At 45.0% G+C, this 26,787-nt stretch overlaps 1 long non-coding RNA gene across 2 annotated transcripts; it reads right to left on the reverse strand.

Moving 5' to 3' along the window:
- Nucleotides 1-9,863: 9,863 nt before the first annotated feature.
- Nucleotides 9,864-26,296, reverse strand: LOC309443252. Of its 2 annotated transcripts, XR_014184765.1 has the most exons (4): nt 26,142-26,296; nt 18,618-18,693; nt 13,822-13,928; nt 9,864-10,108 (listed from the first exon to the last, which is right to left on the reverse strand). It is a non-coding gene; the product is annotated as an uncharacterized lncRNA (long non-coding RNA). The 2 variants fall into 2 exon arrangements; XR_014184764.1 differs by lacking the exon at nt 13,822-13,928.
- Between the last annotated feature and the right edge of the window lie 491 nt (nt 26,297-26,787).

The following is a 26,787-nucleotide window of genomic DNA, read 5'->3' on the forward strand; positions in this document are numbered from 1 at the left end:
GGCGGCCATGACAGCCCTGGGAAGACATCTCTATTAGTGCGCTCAGTGCTGTGCTGCTATGAGGTTGCAGCACGCTAAGGGCAGGCAGGCTGTTCCACTTAAGGTGGAAAATGATACATTCAGTAATCAGAGTAATTTGATTTGGCTGAGGTTCATGGCTTTTTGGAATTTGATGTGAATCTTCCTATTATTGGATACTGCCCCAGATTCCCAGTGCTGTAGCATATTGCATCTCCCTTTTGGGCTGCAAGGAATAAATGAGCTTCTGAGCCTGATGGTATGGATTTTGTACCCAGATGGGCAACTTCTCTCATCTTCTGTTGTAAACTGGGTTTCAAGACTGCAAGAAAATATAGCAAGCACAGTATTCTTGCACCATCTGAGTTATAAAAGCAGTCAGTGATTGCACCTGGCAGGCCTTTTTCTGTCCCAAAAATCTTCTGCCCATCTCACATTAGACCCACTGTCTAGAAGTAGCCATGGCCAAGACTAGTTTTGTACTGGAGAGGTTTCCAGGTCTAGGGCTTTTCGTCCAGAGGGTTGTTGAGATGCAACTGCTAGAGCAGGGAGATCAGGACATGGCAGAGTATACTGACTGACCCACAGTTCGATCACCAGACTGAACCTGAGACCTGAAAAGCAGCAGTCTGGAAAGGTGAAGGTCTAGCTGAGCTCGTCCCAGGCGGGTTTGCTGGGTGCAGGGGGGAGCCACCATAGGCACTTGGAGGAAGAGGAGGCTGTGTGTGCTGGAGGGGAGGAAGGATTGCTGTGCATACCAGCTTAAAATGGATTCCCACGTGCTGTGCTCACCAGCAGCTGGATGCTGTCTAGCTGCAGCCACCTTGTTAAACTGCTTTCCTTCACTGCTAAAACCAGGATTGATGGCTTGCACAAACTTAATGGTTCGTGTAACCATGGTGCTTTGTGCTGGGCTGTGGTGGGTGAAAGCTTGGAGGCAGCAGTGAGACTGGTTGCAGAGAGAGGTTGTCCTCTCCCGGAGCCACTCAGGAACAGCTGGCCCTCAGTAGGGACCCCAGGGTGCAGTGGGGTGGCAACCACTGTGCAGGAAAACCTGGCCCAGGCAGAGAGTGGTGAGGGTGCACAGCCGGCTGTCTGCGCTGAGGAGCCTGCCTGCACTGCCAGTAATGCTCTCAGATTTTGTGCCAACTTTTAATTGCATTAATTTAATTACAGGGATTTTCTGTATGTAGCAAGGCCCCTGAGCATCGCCCCTGTGGCTGGGGGTGTAACACCCCACTTGCAGCTGAAGTGGTGGCAGCACCCAGGGGAGCTCAGCACAGGGAGAGCGTGTGGCTGTATCCCAGCAGTGCTGTCACTTGGCAGGAGGTGTTGTGTGGCCTCATGCTGACCTGGTTAGAAAGTGATTATCTTCTGTCTGGGATCTTGTGTAATTTTCTACACTGTAAAACAGCTTCAGTGGGGGACTGGCAGTCCTGCTTTTCCCCAAGCAGCTTCTATCCTGATGGTAAGGAGTTTGCAGGGGAGCTGGGGTCCATTAGTGGACCAATGTTCATCAATAAACTCTATCCAGTGATGCTGGTACCCACCTTCTGTGCACTCATTGTGCTGCTGTGGCCTTTTTTCCTATGAATTGTGGCTTTCCCAGGTTTCCAAGGGGCTTTAAAACCAGGTCAGCTTTCCTGTACCGCGAATGTTTGGAAGGAGAGGGATGAGAAGCTGGTGGATGGCCATGGTGGCCCACTGTGAGAACCCTGCTCTTGCCCTTCCCACCTGCACATACATCCAGGTGCTGGTGAGGGCTGTGGACAGCCATGCTTGGCTGGCATGGGGCAGCACTAGTTCCTACTGTGTCACCAGAGATGAATCCATTAGTAGGTTTTAGGCAGTTTTAGTAACGCCTTTAGCTACTGTTACCACCATCGGTCCTCATGACTTGAAGCTGAGCTTGCAGTTTGGGGTTTGAAGTTGTTTAATTCCTCCCTGTTCCCCATGGTGTTTTGCTCTGCTACCACTTGACCCCCATTTCCCTGCAGTAATCAGGTCAGCACATGGAGCAGTGCTGCCTTCCTCCCACCAGCCCTCCAGTCTCGGTGGGTCCCTAGAGCTTTCACTGCTTATTCCTTCCATTTTCCCACTTTGTATTGTTTAAAAACAAGCAAGCAAGAGCTCCCTGGAGCCAACCGCTCATTTGCTGGCAGGGCTGCCTGTTAATCAATTAGAGCTCTGCAAATGTATTTGCAGCAGAGTGGATGATTAAGATGCTTTCTGTCTCTAATGCATGCTGGTAGGAGGCTTGCCTGCATGTGAGGGACAGGTGTGTTGGCCTGGAGCTCCTGCAGTTCTGTTTTTGTGGGTATTAGATACCTGTCTTGGTATAAAGAAGCCAGTTGATAAGGATGGTGAGGGAAGGGGAAGAAGTTTAGCAAACTCTGGTCTTTGCCTGATGGAGGTTAATACCTGAGCACACTCAGGGCAGGGTCTGGCTGATCTGCTCTGAAGCGGCTCTGAGGAAGCATCTCCCCAGGGACCATCACATGCAGAAGGGACCCTCTCTGAAGCACCCTGTGGAAACGGCGTGATGTGGAGGATATTCAGGAAAATCAACAGAAAAGGTGCTGATGGAGGCAGCACGGAAACAGCATCGGAAGTGTATTTGTACCCAGGCAAAAATTAATCAGTGTGAATAAACTGGGGCTCGTGCTTGTGTTTTCACACTTTGCTGTCAGAGCAAACCTCAGCTGTGGGAACCTGCTGACCCTTCTAAACAATGTTTCAGTTTTCACCACTGATCTCCATTTCCAGGCACGATTTTTGTTCAGAGTCTTAAGCAGGGGAATCAAAGCGACACAAACCACTCCCATGCTCGGCCAACGAAAGGGTGCTGGGACTGGTGAGGTGTGCATGGTGCAGTGGATTAATGAAAAATCTTTTTGAAACACTGTGCCATAAACTGTAGTGCAGTCCTTGTAAAACGAAAATCTTATTCATAGTTACAGTTATGGAAATAACATATCCAGCCCCTGAGCTGACTAAAAAAATCCGTCACCCTAGTAAGTTAAACCAAAGAAGTCTTTGCACTGGCACAATTTACTGAAATGTGATTTGACAGACAGGTATTAGTGTTTTAAAGGGCTGAGAGTGGTTGACTCAGGTTTGATACTTACTTAGGACTGGGCAAAAACAAGATCCAAATCTGGCCCCAGGGTAGGAGCCCTGTCTGGGGAGGACTTTGCAGTGTGGTGCTCTGGGTACAGAGATATTTTGTAGATGGAAATACTGGGGTAGAAGGAAAACAGATAGAGAAACAACTGAATTTGGGAGGTGGAAACTCGAGGCATCTGCATAGCTGGGAGTCATTCAGTGCAAAACTCAACGCAGCTGGTTTATGTGGGTGTGGGGAGATGAGTGACCCCCAGGAGAATAGAGTTGGGGGGACCTTGTTATTTTAATAACAAGGTTTCACGCTGTCACTTAGTCCATAAAATAAACTAAAAGTGCAGTGGCCAGAGTGGAGCCTTGCCTTACAACTACCACCAGAGAGCATCCTTGTATATATTTCTGTGGAAATAGCACTGAGCTGGGAAGTAACCCATCTTTAAGCAGCCTGTCTCTTTTCAAGTGCTTCCCAGTCAGTTAAAGATACAATAATTGAAACTTGTCTATCCATCATGTTAGCAGACAAAACAACATTGTTTCTCTTCTCTTTTTCTCCAAAGTACTATAGCTTGATCGGCTTAACAACGTGAACAAAGGCGCTAAATGTTTTCAGGTATAAAAGCACATCATCTTTGGGGAGGGAAGGTGCAAAATTCATTGTTTAGAAGCATTCTAGGGGAATACTCAAAAGGCAAAAAGAATACTGAGAATATGAATGCACAAAATATATTTCAGATGATTAAAAAACCTGCCAAGAAATCTGCATGGTGCCTGCACATCTGCAATCCCCTTATCCCAAGCAGCTGATGTATGTGTCCAGTGAAATGGGTTAGGGGATTAAGATTTTACTCCTTTCTGTGCTTTCTTGGAGTATGAAAGCATGCTAAAACTAGGTTTGCAATGTGTAAGTCCCTGTAGATGGCAGGGAAAGGGAGCAGGGATGGTCTGTAGCTCTGAAGTACTCTGTAAATGATTTTTTATTTTCCTGAGCATGCTTTACCCTTTTGCCATCCAGGCTCCCTAGGGGTGGGGCAGCTGTCTTGGAGCTCTTCCACAGTTTTCTAGGTGCACTGTGCAGTTCTCATAGATACATTTTTCTCCAGAAATCCTTGACTGGGCTGTGGCAGGTGTCTGTGTGGGTGGGTGACACCCAGGACAGGGCAGCCCCAGAGGGCTGGGACAGGGGAAGCTCGTGGGCTGTTCCAACAGGCCATGAACATCTTTGCTTTGCAGTGAATAGCTTTCCATGTTTCTTTCTCTTCTCTCAGGACTTCACTGTTGAGCTTTTGTTTCAGTCAACAAAAAAATGCAGATTTGTTTGCTACAGGTCTGAAATGTGGGAGCTCCTCCAGGCTAACAGGGCCCCATTGTCCTAAGAGGGTCGCGTAATGAAGGGTTCACCAGAGCTTTCTGCTTTTTCAAGCCAGGCTCTGTGTTGCTCCCAGGTTCTTGTTTTGCTTGGTTTTGCAGCAGTGTTGCATTGTGTTTGTAGTTTGTAGTTTTATGTGTACATTTATACAAACTGATTTAGCAGAGGATGCTGGAACAGGTCTAAGGTTACGCTGTGGAAGAGCAGAAGACAAATCTCTTGATGCAAATCATTTCCCTTTCTTGGTTGGTTGGGGAAAAGGGAAATAAATAAGTAGAGAGAGGCACCAGCAATTTTATAACTGCCTGAGCGCCAGGGGAACCAGCACACTGTGAGTCACAGCAATGCTGTTGCTTCCCGCACTGTCATTAGCGCTCCCATTTGCAAACATTAACCAGTGGTTTTAGGGAGGTTTAAAATTAGTGGTCTGTTAGTTACTGTGTAGTTCCCTCCTTGTGCAGTCCACTGAGGATACCACTGCTGTTACAGCTCATAGATGCTGTCCTCAAGATGACTTATGCTTTTAGTTCTAGATGATTACAATTCAGTTAACTAAAACACAGTCATTAACTAAAATTTGATTGTTGCGTCCTCAGTACCTCATACCTGTCATGCTTGCCACCTCCTCAGGGTGTTGTTCAAGTTCGTTTGTGATTTTACTGAATACCTGGTGGGGTGGGAGGGGGTCTTCGAGCTGCCCTTTCCCTGGTGTGGTCCGAGCTATGAAAACGCTTCAGTTAGGCTGAAAGCAGGGTTTTCCTTCAGCTGAAGTGTTTGAACTGTGAAGACGCAGATCTACCACAGACCAAGCACATTTCCAGAACTCATCATCACGCATGGTCAGATGGGCAAACAGTTCAACGTGTGGTTGCTATACTTTAGACTTTTTTGTCTTCCTTATAGAAGTTTCATTTTCAGATGATTTTCTTAGTTAATTCCAATTCTGTTGCAAGAAACTCATAAAGATGCTATTGCTCAGTCACTCTTGATGTTAATATAACACAAGGATAAGCAAAGTTCACGGAAATGGCTTACGCTGGAGAAATGGAACAAGAGGTCATTTCTGAACACTGTGGGGTTTTTTAATCTTCTTCAAAGACGGGGAAAACAACATGTGAAACTTCATCCTGACAAAGAGAGCTGCAGATTTAAGGCTATGGAAAAGAGTAATCTCTCCAGATGTAGGTTGGCATGTGGGTTCACAATCACAAATATGAGTTATGATTCATCCCAGTGTACTGGTGATGAGGGGAGAGGGTCTATATAAGGACAAATGCTGAATGACGAGGGACAGCTCACAACTTAAAGAACACGGAGGATGAGGTCATATGAGTTTGAATGCTTTAATATCGCCAGGCACATGTTCATTTACTGAAAGAGAAGAAATTTCAAGTGATTTTTCAGAAGGGCCAATATTCATTTGAGAGTAAACAGGTTTTTTTAGGCTCAGAGCAGCATCCTGCCAGCGTGTCAGGTGCCGCTCCACAGCACGCTGCTGCTTCTGCAGCCTTGGGTGCCTTCAGAGGCACCACACAACCATGTCTGGAAAAAATCGATCCTGCCCAAGAAGCATCTTGTGCCAAGTACATGGTAATTTTCAGAAAACAAGTGAACAGTTACAAGGCTCCTTAAAAACAGATTGTGGTATAAATGTAAACCCTTGTGATTCAAGCTGTGGAACATCTTCTAATTATTTGGGGCACAGGAAGAATTTTCTCTGATATTCCCTTTTTGCTCTAACTTTAATCTAGAAGGCTGCTGCCTTGCACTGGACTGCTGCTTTAGGACTAGGTTACAGAGTGTGGAGAATCATAAGCTTTGGCATTTCTAGGGGTGCAGCACTGTGCACGCACCATCAGCAAATATGCCTCTGTGCTACCCTTTGCCTTTTGTTTGAATTTACAGTCTGAAGGTATTTTTTCTCGCTCTTGAATCCTATGAAAGATAAGAGTCCAGAAGATAGCCACCATCTTTTGATGCTCTATCTTCAGAGCACCACCTTTGCATGCCAGCAGCTTAGGCAAGTGGTGTCAGCCAGCTGGGACTTGTGTCACCCATGGGAATGGCCAGCTGGAGGGAGAAGAGGGAATACAGCTAGGGAAGCATTGGAGGCATTTCATCCAGGAAAAGAGATGTAGGTACTTTGACCAGTGGTGGTATAAAGCATCTGCCTCACTTTTGTCTGTCCTTGGTCCTGAGGTTGCCTTGAGCTCTGGGCAGCTCCAAGCTGTGGCCACCTCCACGCCATCCCAGGACTCTGCCACGCAGACCTCTTCTCCACCGAAGCAAGGGGATTACTGGCTGCTTTGAATACACTCATGAGAAGCAGAGAGTTAAACCCAAACTTCCATCTGTTCATAATGAAACATCTTCAGCAGCTGAATTTGACTAATTTAGTGATTACTATCGGGAGAGAATGGTCTCTCTGAGTCCTCCAGCTGTTCCAGCATGGAAAGCCTCTTGCCTCCCTGTAAGAGGTTGTAATCATTTCCTCTGTGTTTTTAATCTAATTTTCTTACACTAATTCAGCAAGTCCACTCTGGCCAGCTGTTCTTCAGGCCTCTTGGCCCACATTGCTTACACAAGGCTGCTGGTGATGATGTTGGATCAATCTTTCCAACAATTTTGCATCTGTCATTGGCTCTTGGAGTTGTTCCAGTTGTTCTCAATATGAAGTTGATAATTTAGCAACACCAACCCACCCCTCCCAATGATTCACTAGCCTATGAAACCTTCTAACTGTGCTCCAGTTTCTCACTTGCCAGTCTGGCAATAGTCATTGAAAATATTGTACAAGTGACACTTCCAATAAATTAGCAGTAACTTAAAATCTTGGTAGCAATTTACAGATAAGGTAGGTTTTGCCTAGCATGTTCTTGCATATCTCTCTAAACTCAGATGTGACATTATCTGAAGCTCATCTTCAGTGAAAGCTGCCTGTCTTCTGGTGGCAAGGGAAACTGTACTGTGGACAAGAGACCCTGAAATGGTCCTTAAGATGTCCTTGGTTCTTGGGGTTGTTTAGCCTGGAGAAGAAAAGGCTATTTGGGCCTTTTAATACTTAAGGGGGACTTACTGTAAAGATGGGGACAGACTTTTTAGTAGGACTTGTTGTGACAGGACAAGACATAAAGGTTTTAAACTAAAAGAGGGTAGATTCAGACTAGATATAAGAAATAAATATTTTATGATGAGGGTGGCAAAACACTGGAACAGGCTGCCCAGAGAGATGGTAGATGCTGCTTCTTTACTAGGCCCCTAGGAAGCAGAGAGAGTTCAAGGCGTCTGTTCAAAATACCCCTGACTATAAATATTCTCTGCTTTCTCTTTGCTATTTATCAAACCTCAGAGGTGGTCCCTGATTTCCTGGTCTGGTTTCATTCAAATAATTCTCCCCATGGTGTGCTATGTTTTCTGCTTGTGGTGTCCTGTTGTGCCCCTTTTGCTTCATCTCTGGTTTTGGGCCCTGTTTTGCAGAGGCTTTTGGCAGGTATCACAGCAAGGAAGCTCCAGCTTTGCTCTCTTTCTCATCTCCAGCTAGTAATGTGGATGAGCATGCAGCAGCTTCTGTTTTTCTGTGCATTGATATTCTCTTCCCTTCCAGTCAATGGGAAAAGTCTGGCTATAGCTTTCTGGATGCTGTACTGTGCCTTAAACCCTCCCAGAGATGCTGAGGCATTGGTCCACACTGTAATCACCGAAGGATTACAACCAGTGTCGTTCCACATTAGAGGGATTATTAAGTAAAATTGGCTTATAGGATCCAGCATGCTGGCAGCTTACCCCAGCTGAACAATAGCTGCATGTCCCTTCTGCACGCCCGCCCCTGCTCTGCCTTCCTGCCAGGCTTCCCATTGATTTTAAATTTTACTATTGACTTTTAAAGCACTCAGGGGCTTGGAGTTTTCCTGCACTGTTGATTTATTGCTTTCCTGGGAGCTAGGACAAGCTTCAAGATCTTCATCCATCAGCCTGTTGTCAGTGTCGAGGTTTTGCCCACAGATTTCAGCAATGAAATGCTCTGGGTCTGGCACCTGTAGTGCTAAGTCAAAATTTGAAGCCAGTTTGTTGTGTCAACCTGGTTCTGCTCATTATAAACTTAATTCAGAGCAGACAGAGGTGGTTGCTGCATCATATTTGATTCCCTGCTATGGCCGGCACCAGGGTCACTGGCAGCATGGGTGAGGATATGAGAAGATGCTGCACAGTATCCTCCAAGTTTTGAATAAATAATTAGACACCGTTTTGGCCTTTACATTGTCTCTGGCTGCCCAGCATAAGCAGTGTGCTGAGTAGCGTGGAGAGACCCTTTTCTGAGCTTATTACTTCCATTTTTCAGCCCTTCTGGAGGGAGAGGAAGAGCATCAGGCTTTTTCTGCCCACCAGTCTCTGGATGAAAGAAGTGTTTGAAAGCTTCAAAAAGGTTAATGTTGCCAGGAAAGGGCTGATTGACGATGTGTGAGGTTCGTTACTGTTAGAGAGTGCTGTGCTGCAGTGGGCACCCAGAAAAGTAGGTAAAAGTACTGCTGCTCTGGCTCAAGCTTACCTTTAATGAACTTATAGTCCTCCCATTTACATCACTGGGATGTATAACTTGGTTTTTCTTATTAATGATGAAGTAATTGGTTACAGCTCAGGGTCTGTGTCCATTAGCACGTCTGTTCAAAGACACTCGTACTTTTTGATACATGCTGTGCGTACAAGCGACGTATTTTTTCCTTCTCTGGGTACACACATTATCTAATACACCTCATCTCTCCATTTGAATTTTAAAAAGAAAACTAATAAAGAAGATTATTTCACCATGACAATAACAATGCTAATTGATCACCCGCACAGCAGTATCTTGGGGATGCTTCTGGCTGTTGCCTTGGTGAATTCTTAATCGAGTACGTTAGGGCTCTCTATTTTAGCAGAGTTCCTGCCTCGGGTAAAGACCCCCTTTAGCTGGCCAAGTTTTAAACTTTCATCCTCAGTATTAGCAGAAAAATCGTTAGAATTAAGTGTAGCCCATTTTTATTCTGACTTGCTACTACCAAAGCAATAAGCTCTGCTCCTGGCTCCACTACAAGGCCAGATTCTGTGCTTGATCCAGCCCTGATCCATGGTCTGTGCTCGTTCCTGTTTCGCCTGTGCGTGACCCAGGAAGGTTCATTGCCTGCAGCAGCTGGGCTGGGGAGCTGGAGGGAGAGCACAGAGAAAGTTTAGTCACTGCTAAATGCAACCAAAGATGCCAGAGCAAAGCAGGTGACCTGCTGGAAGCTGTGGAGGAAATGTATGACAGTTTTAAGTCTTAGTTATGAAAATGATAGAACAGGGTTAAAATTAATAAAAAACAAGAGAGAACTGAGATGACTCAGGTCTTGCCCAAGGAATTTAATTTAAAACTGTAACTTTGAGAAGCACTAGGTTGTTTTGGTCTGTGTTTGTGTAAGCAGTCACCATGAGGATTATTGCAAGCACAAGACTCTGCCTGGTACTCTTCCAGAGGGAGTGCGTGAGGTTAGAGCTGCATAAGTCTTCTCTGTTGTGTTGGGGAGCTCTGCTAAGCTGTCTGACACTGCTTCATCCTTCTAGACATGGAGAGAAGCTTTCCATCATCTGCAAAAAAATAGAGGTTATATGAACAGCATAATGAAGAAGATCAGTGTAAGTGAATTACAGCACTGATGTGTATGTTGTGGAACGTGTACCCTGAGCAGTTGTGAGGCTCTCCCCACAGGTCAGGTATTGCAGAGCAGCTTGTGCTGCACCCCTGCATCTGAGTGGTGACCAGACAGCCAGCACCTGTCTCTCTGAGACACCCAGAAGTCTCTAGCAGATGTTTCATACCCTCCTGTGCTGTGAGAGGTATGGGCAGCTGTTATGAATATAAATGGAGCCCCACAGCCCTCATTAAAACCTGTCCTTGTGACAACTTCTGGACGTGCTGTCAGTTTTGTCAGCTCACCACAGTGCACACACATCACTCAGGGCCAAGTGCACCTATCAGCCCTCTGGACAAGTGCATGTGCTGCCTAGGCATGGTGGGGATGCTGGAACATCCTGTGGCTTTGAGACTGGACCAGAGACAGGGACTGGAGAGGGGACAGAAGTGCACAACATCACCCTCCAAGTTTGTTAGGTATGGGGTCTCCGAGGACTTTTTCTGAACAAGAACTGTATCTACTAGGGTCTGTTTCTGCTATGATCAAGGGAAAAAGGCTTGGCGTCCTTGTGGTGTAAATAGGTGAAACGATGCATGTACCAGACTAATCTCTTCTTCTTGCAGCACTAGTCTAACAAAGAGCAGTTACTGCAGTCCAAGGGGCAAGTGCATCGCAAGACTTTCTTCATGTCTTAACAATTCTCATCAGTCCATTGAGAAAGTCCCAGGAAAGTCCTGAATTTCATCACAGAGATAATCATGGTGCTTTCCATTTTCCTTCTCTGACTCTCTCTTACCCTTCCCCTTCTGCCCAGCCCTGAGGTGCTGCTCTTGGAGGGAGCCTCTTCCTTGCTTCACCTTATGCCAAATTTCGGTGTGTCTTGTGGGTCCAAGAAGTGGTGCTACTGCTTGCCTGGGTGCTCTTGGAGGTGACGGGCTGTCACTTACTGTGCTAAGCACATCATGGTGCCGCTGAAACCCAACAGTACATGTAGCTACAGCATGATTGCATCTTTGTTGCTCTCTGTGTTACGAACTGTATGCAAGGGGTGAAGCAAATAAATGAATAAATCATTGGCATTGTAACACTGCAGACAACTGGAAACATGATATAAATACTAAAGGCTGGATCTACGCTTCCCAGCAGTGTTTGATGTGGGCCACAGAAACGCTACCCCACAGGACTTCTGGTCCCTGAGGACCTGATTTACGCCAGTGCTGGAGATCAAAAGCCAGGATGTGGTGTTGCACAGTTAAAATAACTGCTGTCCAAAATTTGTTCAGCTCCAGGTCTGGTGAGACAATGCTAAAATGTAGCCATTGGCAGACCTGGAATTAAATTATTTGTGTTGGCTGGCTTAGGAAGGGGACTCACTGTTTTCATCATATGCCAGTACTGATTTAGCCATGTATGGAGGAAAGTAAGAGGCTTTATAAGGCTTTATGAATTGGAACCTGAGCCCTGCTAGATGTGGCATTTGTCCTTGCAAAACTCATCTTCCAGTTGTGAAAATAAGCAGGGCTGGATTCTCATCATGCAGCCCAGGACAGCTGTAACAGCTGATGAGAGCTCCAGATACTCTGACCTACAAAACCTCATTGCATAAAGCCCCAAATTGCCAGATGTGTTGTTAATAGGTTCCTTTATTTATTTTTTAATATTTGCTTATGCCAACCATTAAGCACAGTCTGGGGACTGGCCCTTATCAGATGGAGTGAACCTCTGTTTCTACCCAGACAAGAGTGTCTGTTATTTGCTGGTTAACCAGACCAAGGGCAACCCTTAGTTCTAAGGAGACCAAACTGTGGACATGTCTAACGTGAGGCCAACCTGCAGATCCATATGATGTTCCTGCACTCGAGATCCCCAGCACAGTGTACTTTCTGCAGGTGTCTCTTTGCTGGGTATCACAACTTGGGAGAACAGTGTGAGATTTTTTTCCACTTGCAAATTTGAATCCCTGCATATTCTGGATTGTGCCCTCAGGGAAACAACATCTAAACTGTAGATCACTGTGTATTAGTCTATGGCTTCTATAAATATGAATTGAAATCGTCTGTTATCTCAAAGCACTGTTAATGTTATTATTCCCACTTGTTAGATGCACACTCCATACTGAATATGCTCCAAATCCATTAGCTTCCATTTTATGTTGCATAAATTTGTAGTCTGCCCTTTCTAATGATAAGATGAAACCTGACTGTAAAATCTACCAAACAATTGTTCCAATGTAGCTTAATTAGGAACTTGCAAGGATTTTACAAGCTTCTGAGATGGCTTGAAATGCTTGAGTCATTTTATTATAGGATTTGGGGTTAATATTCCAGATTAATAATACATACGAGCATTTATTAAATTCTAGGCAGCACTTATAAAGGAAAAAAAAATAGTTTACCATATCTGTAACAGTGTAAAGGAAGAGAAACTTGTGACTCAGACTCTTATCTCTTCTCCTTCTTGCTGAGTCACAGCTGAAGTTCTGGGGGAGGCTGAGCTCCCTGGGAGGAGGACAGGTGTCATTTCATGGGCTGCTCTGTCACTCCAGAGCTTTCTTCTGAGGACAAGATTGGGGTTCTCCACTTGGGCTGTGGAGAAGGGGTCTGCTGTTTGGAAGGTAGCTGCTTTGTACCTTCAGTAATGTAATTTCCTATTAAAGTATTCAATACAGGTGCTAAACTTTCAAGAACCAAGAAAACATCCTTTGCAAAAGAAAACAGTAACTATAGTTTGACATGTTTAGGAGGGGTGATGATCTGAGTAGACTGATTCCTGATCACTTTGCTATGCCACAACAGCCCATAAGGCTGATTTGGTACAGATCTCTGATCTCTCCAGAACTTGCTGGGTTACACACAGCAACTGATGTACAAATGAATGTGGGCTTTTATGTTAGTGCATGAAGACTTAAGGGTCTCTGGTTTATAGACCACTGCTAGGAACACCTTATTGACAGGCCGTAGTTTATACACCACTAGAAAGAAGCAGAACAAGTTTCCCTATGGGGGGATTTCAAACTTTCTTGACTAAGTCTTCTTAACTTCATGAGATCAAAATTTCTTCAGATCTAGGTGAGAGGAACAGCACCAAAAATATAGTGATGTACCATTTATGCCTGTAGAGATTCCTAACCAGGCACTGAGATGCGCCCCTGCCTGCTGGAGAGAGGCAGAAGGAAGTAAGTAATGTGTTAAATAGAGAAGGAAACTTCTAGTTCGAAAGTGGAGCCTTAGGAAGCAGATTGAAAACTGGTGTAAAATTATGGCAGTATGCGGGACCATTGGAGAGGTCCAGCATCAGCAAACCTGTGCAAGCGTCATTAATCCACAGGTTGTTCTCCAATGCCTGCAGACACCTTCATTAAAAGCACAACACGAGGCTGGCTGGGGAAGGGCAGGCTTTTCCATAAAGACATCACAAGGCTTGCAATAGTGACGTATGTAAATGTATTTGAAGAGCCAAATTTATCTATGTGTGTAAAGGCTGTGTGTAAGTCATCAAATTAGAATTTGCGAGACACATCAGCTGCGCACTGGCTCTCTCCATGGGACTAAATTTCCTTTAAACAGCTTTCACGTGGTGTGCAAACTGGAAACAGGCGCGTTAGTGATGCTCACAGCGGGGCCTGCAGAGGAGCAGCAGCACTCAGGATGACTCAGAATAACAAACCTTGTCATCCCGGGTGAGTGCGAGCAAGCAGCGAGCCAGCACAAGGGAGAGCTGGGGAACACCTCTCAGAGAGCAGCAAAGCAGCAGCTAGGGCTGGCTGTTTTCTCCTGCAAGCAAGATAAGAAGGAGTTGTTTGGAGGAAAGACTTTTATTCTTTGCTAATTCATACTCCGAGGCTTGTGCAGCACATCCATGAGTCCCTGTCTGAGGGCCGTTCTGAGTCCAGAGTTGGGAAGGGTTGGTGGAAGAGCCAGGGCACAGCACCACCGCACACGCTTCAGCTTGTTTTATTTGTGCTGTTCAAAGCCCTTACAGTCTACTCTCTCCCCTGCTGCTTGCCCTGTCTCCCATCCAGTCCATCAGAAGGAGGGTTTTCATCAAATGATGCAGGGGGCTGGGACCTGCTAAGCTGGTCAAAGCCTTCTCCTGAGATTTGGGAGAAGCCAATGCAGAAATTCAGTGGTATCTAGCGCACAGTGAAGGTGGACTAGGGAACAACCATCTTGAACTTTGTCTACTCAGTTAACATTGATATCATGAAGGAAATGTAGGTTCCACTGAAGATGGTGCCAGGTGTCTCTTTCTAGTACAGCTAGGTCAAAATCTCCCTTTTTATGTCTGTGATCCAATTCTTTATTCAGTTTCTGGGTGTTGCTTTTATCCTCTTGTTATATTCAGCTGCAAGATCAGTGGACCCGACTGTGTCAGTTGCCTTTCAATTCTGTAAGTCAGGAGATAGTAGACTCAACCCAAATGCACTCTCTCCAGCTGGGTTGGTACTTGGGAAGTTTCCTCCTTCTATCAGGGTTGGATCTGAGGTTCACTGAAACCTTTGGTGTGGCATGGTGATTTCAGTGTCTGCCCAAATATTTAAAACCAAGTAAAATAATTGTAACATCCAAGGCATAAAACTCCTGATCACCCACATGCTTCTATCTGGCATGTCTCTTGCCACAGCTAGATGAGTCCGGTGAGCAAATCTGGTTTAGTCTGAAGATGAGTCTACATTGTAAAAAGGAATTACCTCTACTCCTGCCCATTCAGCATCACTCAAGACAAAAATCCTTCTGCAGCCATTCAAATCAATCTAATTATAAGCAACATAGAATGGTGCTTTAAATAAATCTCATTTGCATACCAAGAAAAACTTCTCAGCTTACTGAATATGGAAATTACCAGTGGAAAATTATTTATCGACTCAGTATCAAAATATCAGAGGTAGGCTGGTGCCTTTGGGAAAATCTATTGTGATACAGCAATATTTCTCATTTTCCCATATATAATATGATCTGCCAAATTTAATCCAGTTTTGCATTTGATGGTCCCCAGTAGAATGAAAAGGTGAAGCTAATGTCATATAAACAATGCCAAGCATCATCCCCCATGAAATTTTATGCGGCAGTTGAAAGGTGACGAATTATCCCAAAATAGTCTGGGGACTTCACAGTTCATGCAACCTGGCAGTTTACAACAATGCAAATATTTTGCTGCTCACTTTGCTTCTGTTTTCTCTTTTTAATCATAAATTCAGTACCAGTATTTCAACCTAGGAGACAAGAAAATGGAGGGGTTTCATGCCATGCCACATACTATTCTCAGTAACAAAATGCTGCAGATTGATATTGTAGAGGCAGAAGCAAGTATATGCCAAGGGCAAATCCTTCACTCTTCACTCACTGTTGATTAATCCAAAGTCTCATCTGCTGCCATTACAGGGTAATTTTGGCTAAATGCGGCCAAAATGAGGGATTTGTCCAAGGACATATCATGAAGCAAATTGCAGGGGTTTTTACCGTGCAAAAAATAGCCTGCTTTTTTGCTCTTTCCCTGCCTTCCTCGCTCCTGAGATGCTGTCTTATTACGTGGGCACATCATCACTAAGGGAACTCCTTGTTTTTCTTGTCATTATCTGCAAAAGGAGTTTGATGTACATGTAGGATGTTAAAAATGTGTACATTTATTGAAAATTGCCTGAGTAAGATGAGCTACTGTGAAGAGTATTTGCGTACAGCCTACAAAGTACTGATAGTTCCCACTCCAAGGGAAGAGTTAGTTGTGTGTCCCTGTTTCCTCCAGTTTCTCTCTCGAGCAGTGTGGCTAATGGTCACCCACCTTTGACGTCTGGGATCTGGCTATTTTATTGTGAAAAATCACTTTTTGCTCATATCTGTGTGGGAATTGTTCAGCTAATTCCAGTGAAGGACAGTGGCATCAGCAGAATGCAATGGAGAGATTCTCATTACAGAATGGTTGCCACTGCTGGGCTTTTTTCATTCCTTAACCAGACCTGCATCAGAGATCAGTGTTGTCTATCAATTAAATTTGTCAGTTGCTGCATCTCTGCAGCACTGAGTGCATATTTTAGTAGACTGAAGGGCTTTCAATTTGCCTATAATGAGACCAATTATCAAATAAACACTTTGTTGGTCTCCATGACGTGTCATGGGACCAGGGGACAGAAGGACCAGATCTCTGCACAACACGTACAAAGATCTCATGGTGTTTGGAGTAAATTGGAGTAGGCACTGTGTGAACATGGGACGGAAAGTTTATTTTAGCTGATACCCAATGCTTATGAATATCCCCTTAATGTGCTTTTATAAGAAAGGATGGCAGATTTCCTTAAGATATTGGTTACCTTCTTATGGGCTTGAGGGGAAGGCAGCTGTTCACTGAGCTGCTTTGCAGTCAAGGTAGGAGTAAAGGGTGCATTATTTTGGGTGTTAAACAACTATAAATGTAAATCTTCGTTACAGACATGAGTAATGTCTGTAATGAGTAATGGGATTAACGCAACTAGCGGCAAAGAGGAGGGTGAAACTGGTGAGCTTCTAAACCTGTGATGTGCTAGATGCCAGTTCTTCGCTGTCAGGTTACCAGCATTTAATTTAAGAGTTGCCAACAAGCTGATGGAAGAGTTTTCTGTGGGTTTGTTGTTCTGAAAAACATTGTGAGTTTATCTTGAAAGCAGTCCTGTACTTTTAGTTCCTTTGCAAACTGTTCATTGACACCATTCCTACATTTGTGCTTTCTTTGCTTAGTTCCGTAATTAAGGAGTATTTTTTTCTAGTCTTTCACAGTTTGCAAAGGGATGGAGCGAGGACTAAATGCTTGGTTACCCTACCCCTCATGCCTGAGCACCCTGTGGTGCTCCTCATGCACCCTCCCATGGTATCATGGCCAGGATCTGTGAGGGCTGGCAGTAGGAGGTGGGGGCTATAAAAGCAGGAGTACTCACTGCTTCAACTGTGGCACAAGATACTTTTGCTTGCAGGGATTAGGGAAGGTTGCTTGGATTGGGGTGGCAAACAGAAAGAAGTACACCTCCAGCCCAGGAGCAGACTGTCCCTCAGACCCCTTGGGCTGAAGGCACAGGGCTGGGAACTAGGGGTGTGAAATGCTTTAGTTTCCACAAAACCAAATACACGTTTGTTATTTAAAACAATTCTCCATCATTCTGTTTATTCTGTTGTTGTTCTCAGGAGATTACTCCCATCTTGGACTTAAAGATCTGGTGAAAGGGAGGGATTGTTAATTATATACTCAATACCCACCCTTTTCTCATATAGCAGCAGCTGGCCTATGCTTTGATAGCACCAAAAGACCCCTCTGACAGTGCTTTTGGAGGGGGTTCGGTTTGGCTTTTCTCCTCCGTGAGGAGGCAGTGGTCCATCTGCTGCTGGCACAGGAGGGAGGCAATGCGCAGTCCCTGTGCCCTGTGGCATTATGGTGCCAGCATTTGACAGGATGTGGCTGTTGGACCCAGAGGGTTCATCTTGTCAGGATTTATGCAGCTGTGAACATGGACAGAGTCAGGCCTCTGGTTATACAACCATTAAACAATTTTCATTCATCATTTTTGGCTGGCTCCAGAGCCCTGTTAAACAGCTTTTTCCATTAGCTTTAACGGGTGCAAGGTTTAGTTTGGTGCTTGAAGCTGGGCTGCAGGGAGGATAATGGGGGGTTCTGGCTGCAGCCATCACCTCTTGTCACTGCTGCCTTGCATCTGCTCAGCCATGCAGAGTGGCTGTTGGTGACTGTCCCCTAACACCTCGGGCATTTGGGACATGGTCTCTGCACCAGCCTATGTCCCAGTTACCAACCCACTGCAAACAGCCTCCCTTGCAGGGGATGGAAACCAGCCATTTCTTGTCCTTGTGCAGGACTGGGATATCCTGGAGGCACTGGTAGACCTGCTCCCTGCCCACGGGGAGCTGGTGGAGGGAGTGAGACTGAGCTGCAGCCTGATCCCAGCAAGACCAGCATCACCCAAGTGCTGTGCTCTGGAGAGGATTAGTCTGAGCTGATCCAGCCCAGAGCTTTCACTGTAGGAAGGATACTGAGCAGCTGATGAAATGTGGGAAGTGGGCTGGGGGCAGGAGGAGAGGGTCTGCAGAGTAATTGCCTGATAAGAGCAGATGTAACCACTAGAGACTTAAACATCTTTTCCCATTTTAGTTATGAAAATCAGACCAAAAATCCTGAAGGCAAAGTTAGCATTAGCCAATTATGAGATGTCTTCAGCTAAGCGAGCCAAATATCTGTTCAAAGACTGATATCTTGTGTTTTCAATGTGAAATGGGAGTAGCTGTACTGTACAAAATATAAGACAAGAAAGGCATATTATTGTTTTAATGCAACCTTTCCTAACAAATTTGTATTCACACTGTATCTTAACAGAGGGATGTGGGAAGCAGACAGAAATTTATCTTCTCCAGAGAGTGATACATCAGTGCCTGGTTCACAGGAACATTTTTCAGACATCTCAAGAGCACCATGCGCAAAAATATACATACCATGAATTTCCTGAGCAGACAAGGGCTAGCTGGAATGACGACAGTGGTAGGAAGAGCACAGACCAATAGCAGAAGCCTGGCAGGAGAAATCAAGATTATTCCACTGGAAATGCAGTGAAAATAGCTAGGAAAAAGTTTGTGTGCTCATTAGGCAAATTATTTGTATTTCCTTTGCTGCCTGTTCCCAACGTGCCTTTCATGTAGAGCTCGGGTTCCAGGATGCTCTGTGCTCATGAGGAACCCTCTCTCAGGGAAGCATCTCACTTCCCCTGGGTTTGAAGAGTCCGGCTTCTGCCTCCAAGAGAAATTTGAGCTGGTGGAAACTTTTGGAGGGAAGTATCATTGTCTGAAAGAGGCCAGCTGAGGTCTTTTAAAGAGCATGTTGCAAGAAAACACAACTTCTTTGTGGGACTCGCACCCCTCCAGCCTAATTTCGCCTGACAAGACAGTAATGGCAACAGGGTTGTTGGGCCAGTAGAGTGATGACTCTTTTCTTTCCCTTCCCGTAGACTTTAACAACTGCTCTCTCCCTTTCAAACAAATCCACACAATAGGAGACAAGTTGTCAAGAAAGATTAAATCAGTCTTTCTATAAAGCATTCCAAGTGCAGACTCAGCTTTTGCATCTGAGAGGGCAAATTTGTCCCCAAAATGGTTTGTGCCATCACCCAGGATGGTGGAGACATGGTGCTGGGATGGGAGGATATGGCATCCCCCTTGATTAGCAAGCCATAGGTGGCCTCAACACACTTTCATTGTGATCCTGTGATGTGTTTTGGAGTACTACCTCCCAGATTTTAGTGGAGGTTTCTTTTGTTCCTAGTGGCGTTGTGTACATCAGGAATCAGTAACGCCAAGGCACTTGCTGGCTTGCCCCAGTGCTTCCTCCAATGAGTTGTATTGAAGCAAAACTGATCAATATTGCAACTCTAAAGGTTACTGAGACATCCTGGGCAGGCAATTGATGCAGGGAGTGAAGTTGTGTCAGGTCTGGAAAGATCAATGCACAGGAAGGGGAAGTGCTCTGCAAATCTGATGACTTTTTCATTTGGCCTTTGCTTGTCCAGTAGAGTGATCATATTGAAGGGGCCTATATATGGAAAGGCTGGGAAACAGTTACCCAAGACAAATATTTAATTCTTTGTTGTATTTTTTCTCAGTGGATGTACAATGTGTTACAAAAGCTTTTGGTGTCACTGTCACATTACAGGTGAACCCAGTGAAACCTTTCTCCTGGCAATTTGGGACGAGAGGGCCTGTGCAGGGAAGCCTGGCTGCATCAGAGCAAGGGCAGAGCGCAGGGCTCTGGCATGATCCCTGGGTTACAGCCTGAGTTTGTCACCCTTTGCACCCCTCTGACATACAGGTCCCAGGCCATCTCTTTTCTCTCTGCTCTGTTTTTTTTCACTGACCCTTCTGCAAACACAAAGACATACCTATAAGCATTAGTCTTGTGGCATCATGTACATGCTTTACTGGGACATTTGATTTTTCCTCTTGTAGTGTGATTTTCCTGCCTTTTCCCCTTCTAATAAGAGCTGTGATGAATAGACAAATATTTAAAAGAAACTAAGCATGGGTGGTTGACATGTTTGCATTGTCATAACAAACCAGAAAGGACCAATCTTGGTAGCATGAGGTGTGGAGCAGCAAATGGGAGCTTCTGCATGAGAGGTTTGGATGTGAAGTGTGTGACAAGAGTGATCAGTGGATAGGGTAACCTGAATGGGCAGCAAGGTGGTGTGGGAGAAGAGGAGGCCAGTTTACCAAGCTGTGTTCCTCAAGGGCAAAACAGTCTGCAAAACCGGATGAGTCTCCCGGATTATTTCTCAGGAGGGTGTTTGAGGGATAGGGAATATCTCCAGACCCACACAGGTGATAGAGAGGAACCTCCCCATGCCTCAAAAGCCAGCCCAGGCTGTCTCCCTGTGGGGTTAACCTGTAGTGGAGGACAGTCAGTGAAGCTGTTCCAGTGTGCATGTTCACTGTTGCCAAAGAGGAACGGATAGTATGGCAAACGTGCCAACACACTGGATAACTGGGAGCTGGTTTTCTCCCTGGAGAGGCTGCAAGCTGCCTCCTGAGCAGGGAGGGCTGGCCTGGTGCTTCATCGCTGCCATCCATCCTCCAAGGGCTCCTGGGCTGGTGTGACAAGGTCCTTCTGAAGAAGGATGCCCATGTGCAGGACACCCTCACACCCCACTCTGTCTGTCCCACATGCCACCTCAGTGATTTGGGCTGCCACAGCATGAACAAAGGCACAGTTTGACTTGGCTGGAGCAGACTGAGGCTCCTGTGAGATTATCTGGTCAGCAGCAGCTCAACAGGGATCCTGTGAGAACAAGGATGCTCTGATTTGCTGCTCCTGCTGCTGGATATCAGCATAATTTTAATGCCTTGAGGACAGTGTTTGATTAGGGATAGAATTCCAGAAATGTCAGATTGTACCCAATTGGTGATGTAATTAGTAATTTAATTATAAATTGCCTAATGCCAGAAGTATATTGTGGCTAATAACAGTCTGTGCCTGGAGAACACATTTGGATCCCAGCTCTGGCCCTGGATAGTGTGCTCGCTACTTGCACAGCTCCTCCAGCAGGCAAAAAAGCCCAAATCCTGGTGGAGCTTCCACTCAAAGAAAACCCTGGCTGGGTGTATGGCTGGTTGTGTAATTCCAGCAGCATGGGCTGGCTTAGTATTACAATGCTCTTCTTGTTTCTTCCTTTTCCTCCTTGAAGTCCCAGCTGCACAGCACACTGCCTTCATCCCGCTTCCCCTCCTTTAGACCATAGACTTTCTGCATCTAGGGAATGTTACTGACTGTGGGTCTCTGTTGTATGCTTTCTTAAGCCTTAAAGCCTGTGAATGCTTCCATTTCTACATGGTACATCACAGAGATGGCGCCAGCCAGCTGGTCTCCACCATTAGTATAATGAGCAGTGGCAAAGGTGTGATAATCTTCCTGGAGATGCTTGGGGAAGGAGGGGAGGGAGCAAGGAGACCAATAACTGGAGAGTGCACCTAATAGTGTGACTTGGGCATTTTTTGGTGCAGTGATTTTACAGCAGGAGATTTATGCTTGTATGGACACCCATTGAAATAACGGAGTCTGGCCATATGCCTCTTGTTACAAGATTAAGGTCTTGGTTGAAAATTCTGGCACGAAGAATACTCCTGTTTTATTTAGCTCTAAGAAAAAATATTTTTGACCATGTGAGGAGACATGAGAGCAAAGATGGCACTTCCTTGCATAATTATTAAATTATCATTATCTCATAAATGCAAGCTTCTGAATAGCTTAATTGGTGTCTTTTTAAAGCAAACATTTGTTGTATCTTACTCCAGAGTTTCCAGTACGTGGCTTTAAGTTTCTGTAGCTTCATATTCTTCCTCCAGTCAGCTGAATAATTAAATAGCTGAGTTGGAGATTTTATTATCCAGAACATCTGCAATTTAGCATTTGTTGCACAGAAAATGGACACATTTCTTTTTCGGATACATTTGGACGCAGTAGGGATCTGAATCTTCGGTGATTTCATTTATAGAAGTTTTCCAAGTGTTAAGTGATATTAAATTAAGTGAAATGAAATACGTGGAGTCTAAATAGTTCATATATTTGTATAAATGGCTGCTTCCATTATTGAAGTATGTGAATTGCAGGCTTTCCCCTACATTTTCAGCATGGTGAGTGAGTATTTAACCCTGGGACACCTACTAAAGGTGATGAGTGTCAGTGTGCCCGTGTACTACTTTTCCATCTGTGCAAGGTAAAATGCAGGCAAACCGCCTTTACATTTCTTCACAAAATGCCTTGCAGCTTGCTTTATTCTGGCCTATCTGGAGCTCTGTGCTCCTGACACTACAGAATAATTTTTCTTTCAGAAATTATTTGTATTACAAGGCCTGGCACTGGATCTTCAATAATCCAGTGAGTAATACACTGAAATAGGAGCTGATATTGCAGAATGGGTTTGACACAACCCCATTGCCTTTGTCTTCAGAGAGGGACATGCACCGATGGCAGGGGCAGGGAATAAGTGCTGCCCAGGACAGGGATGGGATGAAGGGTTTTCACTCAGGCTTTGGGTTTTATTTTAAAAACTGCCTCAAGTGAAGCTTATTAAGGGCTGAAGTATGGAAATGAATGACTAGAGTTTTGGGAGCAGCAGGTACACAGTTGTTCCCCTTGAGCTAATGGCTGTGTCCAGGGGGAGGTTTACAAAAATTAGTACTTGCTGTTTTGCATGTTAGAGAAGTCTTTGATATTTGGCCCTCAGAAGCTGAACCCCAGCATTAGCAGAGGTTTATGGAGGCTGCAGTGAAGTAAATCTTGTTATTTCACAAGCTGATTGAGTTTGTCTTGATTTTAAACAGCATGGTGTGTGGTACTCTATTCAGGCTTTATCCATAGCCTATTAAATTCACTAAAAGACTTCTGTGGATGTAGGCAGGCTTTGGGTCAGGCATTCAAAGTGATAATGGTGCCTTTTTAGCCCACTGTTGTCATTCAGAACCTGTTTGTTGCAAAAAAAACCCCAACAGATTTGTAGGATGTATAACCATCTCTTGTCACTCTGTTAGCTCTAATGTTTGGGGAGTTACCCACACCATGTTAGCATGTAACAGACAGGGAACAGTCTATTGAGAACAGTATATCCACAGTATAAGCATTGCTTCCATATGCAGTGACTGAACATAAAAATATCTGTCTTGATTCATTAAAATTGTTGTCAGTTAAATTACTCTTCATTGACCACTGAGTAGCCTTTTGAGGAGGGTACTAATTTTTGAGTCTGAGCTGAGCTCTGCTCCATATTGGTTTACGAAGCAGGCTTCCTCAGCAAGCCTTGTTGGGATGTCTTCTGAACAAACATGAACCAAATGGTGCCCCGTGGGTTTCTTCACTAGTTGGAGTCTTTGAAGCCACTCATGATACAAGCTAGTGCTGGTTGCTCTTGGCTGGGAGATCAGGGTCTGTCAGAACCTGACTCTCTGGTATGAGGCAGGTTTGCTTGCAGATGGAAGAGGACATTGTCCAGAACCTGCTGGAGCATCCAACTCACGGCTTACCTGCTTGGAGGGGAGGGAGGCTGCAGTGGCGGCCATCCTCTGGGAATCTTGCTCCTTCACAGAAATGGTCTTCATGACTCAGCCCCTTTTTTTGTGTCCTTTTTTCACTCACCAGAGCCTGTGTAACTGCCAAACACTCTTCTCAAAACCTTTGGGTTGTCCCCATACATAAGATTGTTGCTTAAGTCCATGTCCTAGGAGGATCTCCAGTCCCTGATATATTATTTCCTTGGAATAATGAATGTCTCCTTCCCTTGTATATACAGGCCTCTTCAGTTCATCTGCCTGTTAAGTGTGGTCTGTCTGGTACAAAAGCATACCTTTTTTCTCTGCTCAGATGTCTGAGTCCCCACAAATCTCTTGTGTCTGACCTTTTTAGGGTTTGGTGCTGTCCAAACCTCCTCCTTCACCTTGGTTTCTCTGTTCTTTGGTTTGGGCAATCCCTACCTGGGCCACCCTGCTTCAGGAGAAAATTTGCTGATTCTTAGACAGAAACCACTGTCCCATGGTTTTCACCATTGAATGGGAGTCACCAAGATTTACTAATCATTTGTTATTGCTGTTTTGAGAAATACACAGCACAGTCCTGCGAGCAAACACTGACCACAGACACATTTCCAGTGAAGGAGCTGAAAAAAGTCCTCAAGTAATTATCTGTCTGTATGGAAATATAATTTTCCCATCTCAGAAGCAAATCAAGAGGGAGAAATCAGGGTGCTTCCCTGCAAGCAGGGTGGGAACAGGGCAACCACATGTCCAAGAGAGCCCACAGGAGGTCTGGGGTAGCATCGTAGCCTGAACTTGAGGTTGTCCTCAGTACCCTGCCTCCAACCACACCACCTGCCTGCTTACAGCCCAATTGCCTTTTGAAGAGCACTGGAAACAGCATTTATTTCGTTCCGGTACATTTAAGTGACTGAGAAGTCTCCAAAGACAGTTAAACCATTTAATGTGTCTCACAGGACCTACTGGCAGGTTTTTGCAGTCTCCTTGGGAAGCTGTGGCTGCCAAGGGACGGTGGGAAGCAGGTGGTTGCCAGATGGGGGGTTCTCTCAGCCTGGGCTCCTACCTGGGGACTCCAGCTCTGCTCCCCACGGTGCCACCACTGACTGCTGCTCGGGAGCAGGAGGTGAGTCCAGCTTTGTCCCCAGGCTTTTGCTATGGTACCTACTGATTTTCTTGTTTTGCTTGAAATTATCATAATTTGTATAGAGAACACTGACTGCATGGATATTTTTAGGGGAATAAAATTATAGGGATGAATTGGGAGAATGGATTGAATCAAGGGAGTGGTTTTCGGCTCCTGTTCCCTTGCAAACAGCTCCTGCTTTATTTATAGCTGCACGTATGTGCGTGTATCGCTGTGTATTCACCTCTTTCCGAAAATCAGATCAAATTTTCCTGGCATATATGATTTCTACTCAATGTTTCCTTATTCATCAAAGGACTGTTGCGTCACGTTTCTTGTCTAAGTCATACCTAGAAATGCATGAAGCAGAGATTTTTTGAGCTGAATTAAGATCAAATGAATAGGAGGTGCAGCTATGAGACTTTGATGTAGACAAACCAAGAAAACTCTCTCCATGGCGAGGAGCCACTCTCCCCTTCCCAGCACAACTCAACTCCCTATTCTTATAAATTGCTTAAACAACTAATGGCTTTAAAAGGTGCACCCATGAGCACCTATCATCTCTCTGATCACTTCAGAGCTGTCCATTTGACTTGTAATGAGTTCTTTGTGTCTCCATAATAGTGCTACAGGAGTTGTAACAATAATTAATAACATTACAACCTATTGCATTTTATGACCACTGCTAAGGCTAGCCAGGGAGAAAATTGTATTTGGATTTTGGCCCACTTATTTTAATCAGGCTTCTGAAGCACTTTTAACTTGTTTAAATGCCTGTTAGCCTTTGTCTAGAGTAATTGTTGCTATTAGTCATGAGGATGTATTGCAGTCAGTGACTGATCTTTAGAGCAAGTTGTATGGCTGGGAAAATGGGTTGAGCTGTAAATACCCATAACACGGTGGTCAGCAATGGGCCCGAAGGGCTGAACAGGGCAGAGACTTTGCTGGCAACTCAGGAGTGCCCGTGATGTTTCTCTGTATTTTATACAGAACTGGGAAAAGAAAAGCCCACGGTGGCAGGGGTGGAGGGGAGCAGCTCAGGGTTTGCTTTGCAGGATTTCAGGTCAGGGCTGGTCTGCTAGGGAGGTGGGAGACAGCACCATAAGCTGGGTCAACCAAAGATCTCTTTGCCATCCCTAAGTAACGCAGACACATTTTTAAAAAATCCTAAATGCTGCTCCGACTCATGCTGGTTGAGGAGCTGCTTATACTTGAGTATCATGTTGAAAACTTTCATCAGCCAACATGCAACTGAAGCAGATAAGAGTCCTTCTCTTTGGACTCCCTCAGAAGCAAAACAAACAGACAAAATAACGTGCTCTGACCTGCAAAAATGGGGGTTTCTTGCTGTTTATCTCTTTCCTGGAAGAGGTCACCTTGTGCATTTGCAGTGCTTGCTGCCAGGGCCGCGTTTCTTCCTCAATGGCTTTCCTGCTCCTCTTTGCTTCTCTTCTTTTTGCTCCTCTTGTAGAGCAGCTGGGGCTGGGTAAATGCTAGCAGAAAGGCAAGGCAGCCTTATTTATATGGTGTTTCCCTGTCCCAGTTGCCCAGGGCACTGTGCAATTATAGAACTCAGACACTTAAAATAACATCTGGGAAAAAAAAAAAAGAAGCAAAGTGTAACTTAAAGTTCACAGTTCCCCCCAAAAAATTTAAAAAAACAGTTAATGGCTTGTCTGAAAAAAATCCATCTCTTTATTGGCTTTGAGACTTCAAAAAGGCCAGGCCAGGCAAATGCCCTGAGATGACCACTTATACTAGCAGTGTTGCAGTTGTGTCGTATCTTGAATTTATTATTATTTTTTTTTTTTTAGTAATTAAATGAAGAGAGCTCTTTGGTGTATGTCCTTCTGGTCCAGTGCAACTTTCCCCAAAGATGTTGCATGATCTCTTGCAGGCTGGCTATCACAGTTAAGTTTGGAGAGGAAAAATTTGTGGGAAATTTTGATGAAGAAAGAGCCAATCTTTTGC

The sequence above is a fragment of the Streptopelia decaocto genome, assembly GCF_964273445.1.
Source record: "Streptopelia decaocto genome assembly, chromosome: 8".
Taxonomy (NCBI): Eukaryota; Metazoa; Chordata; class Aves; order Columbiformes; family Columbidae; genus Streptopelia; species Streptopelia decaocto.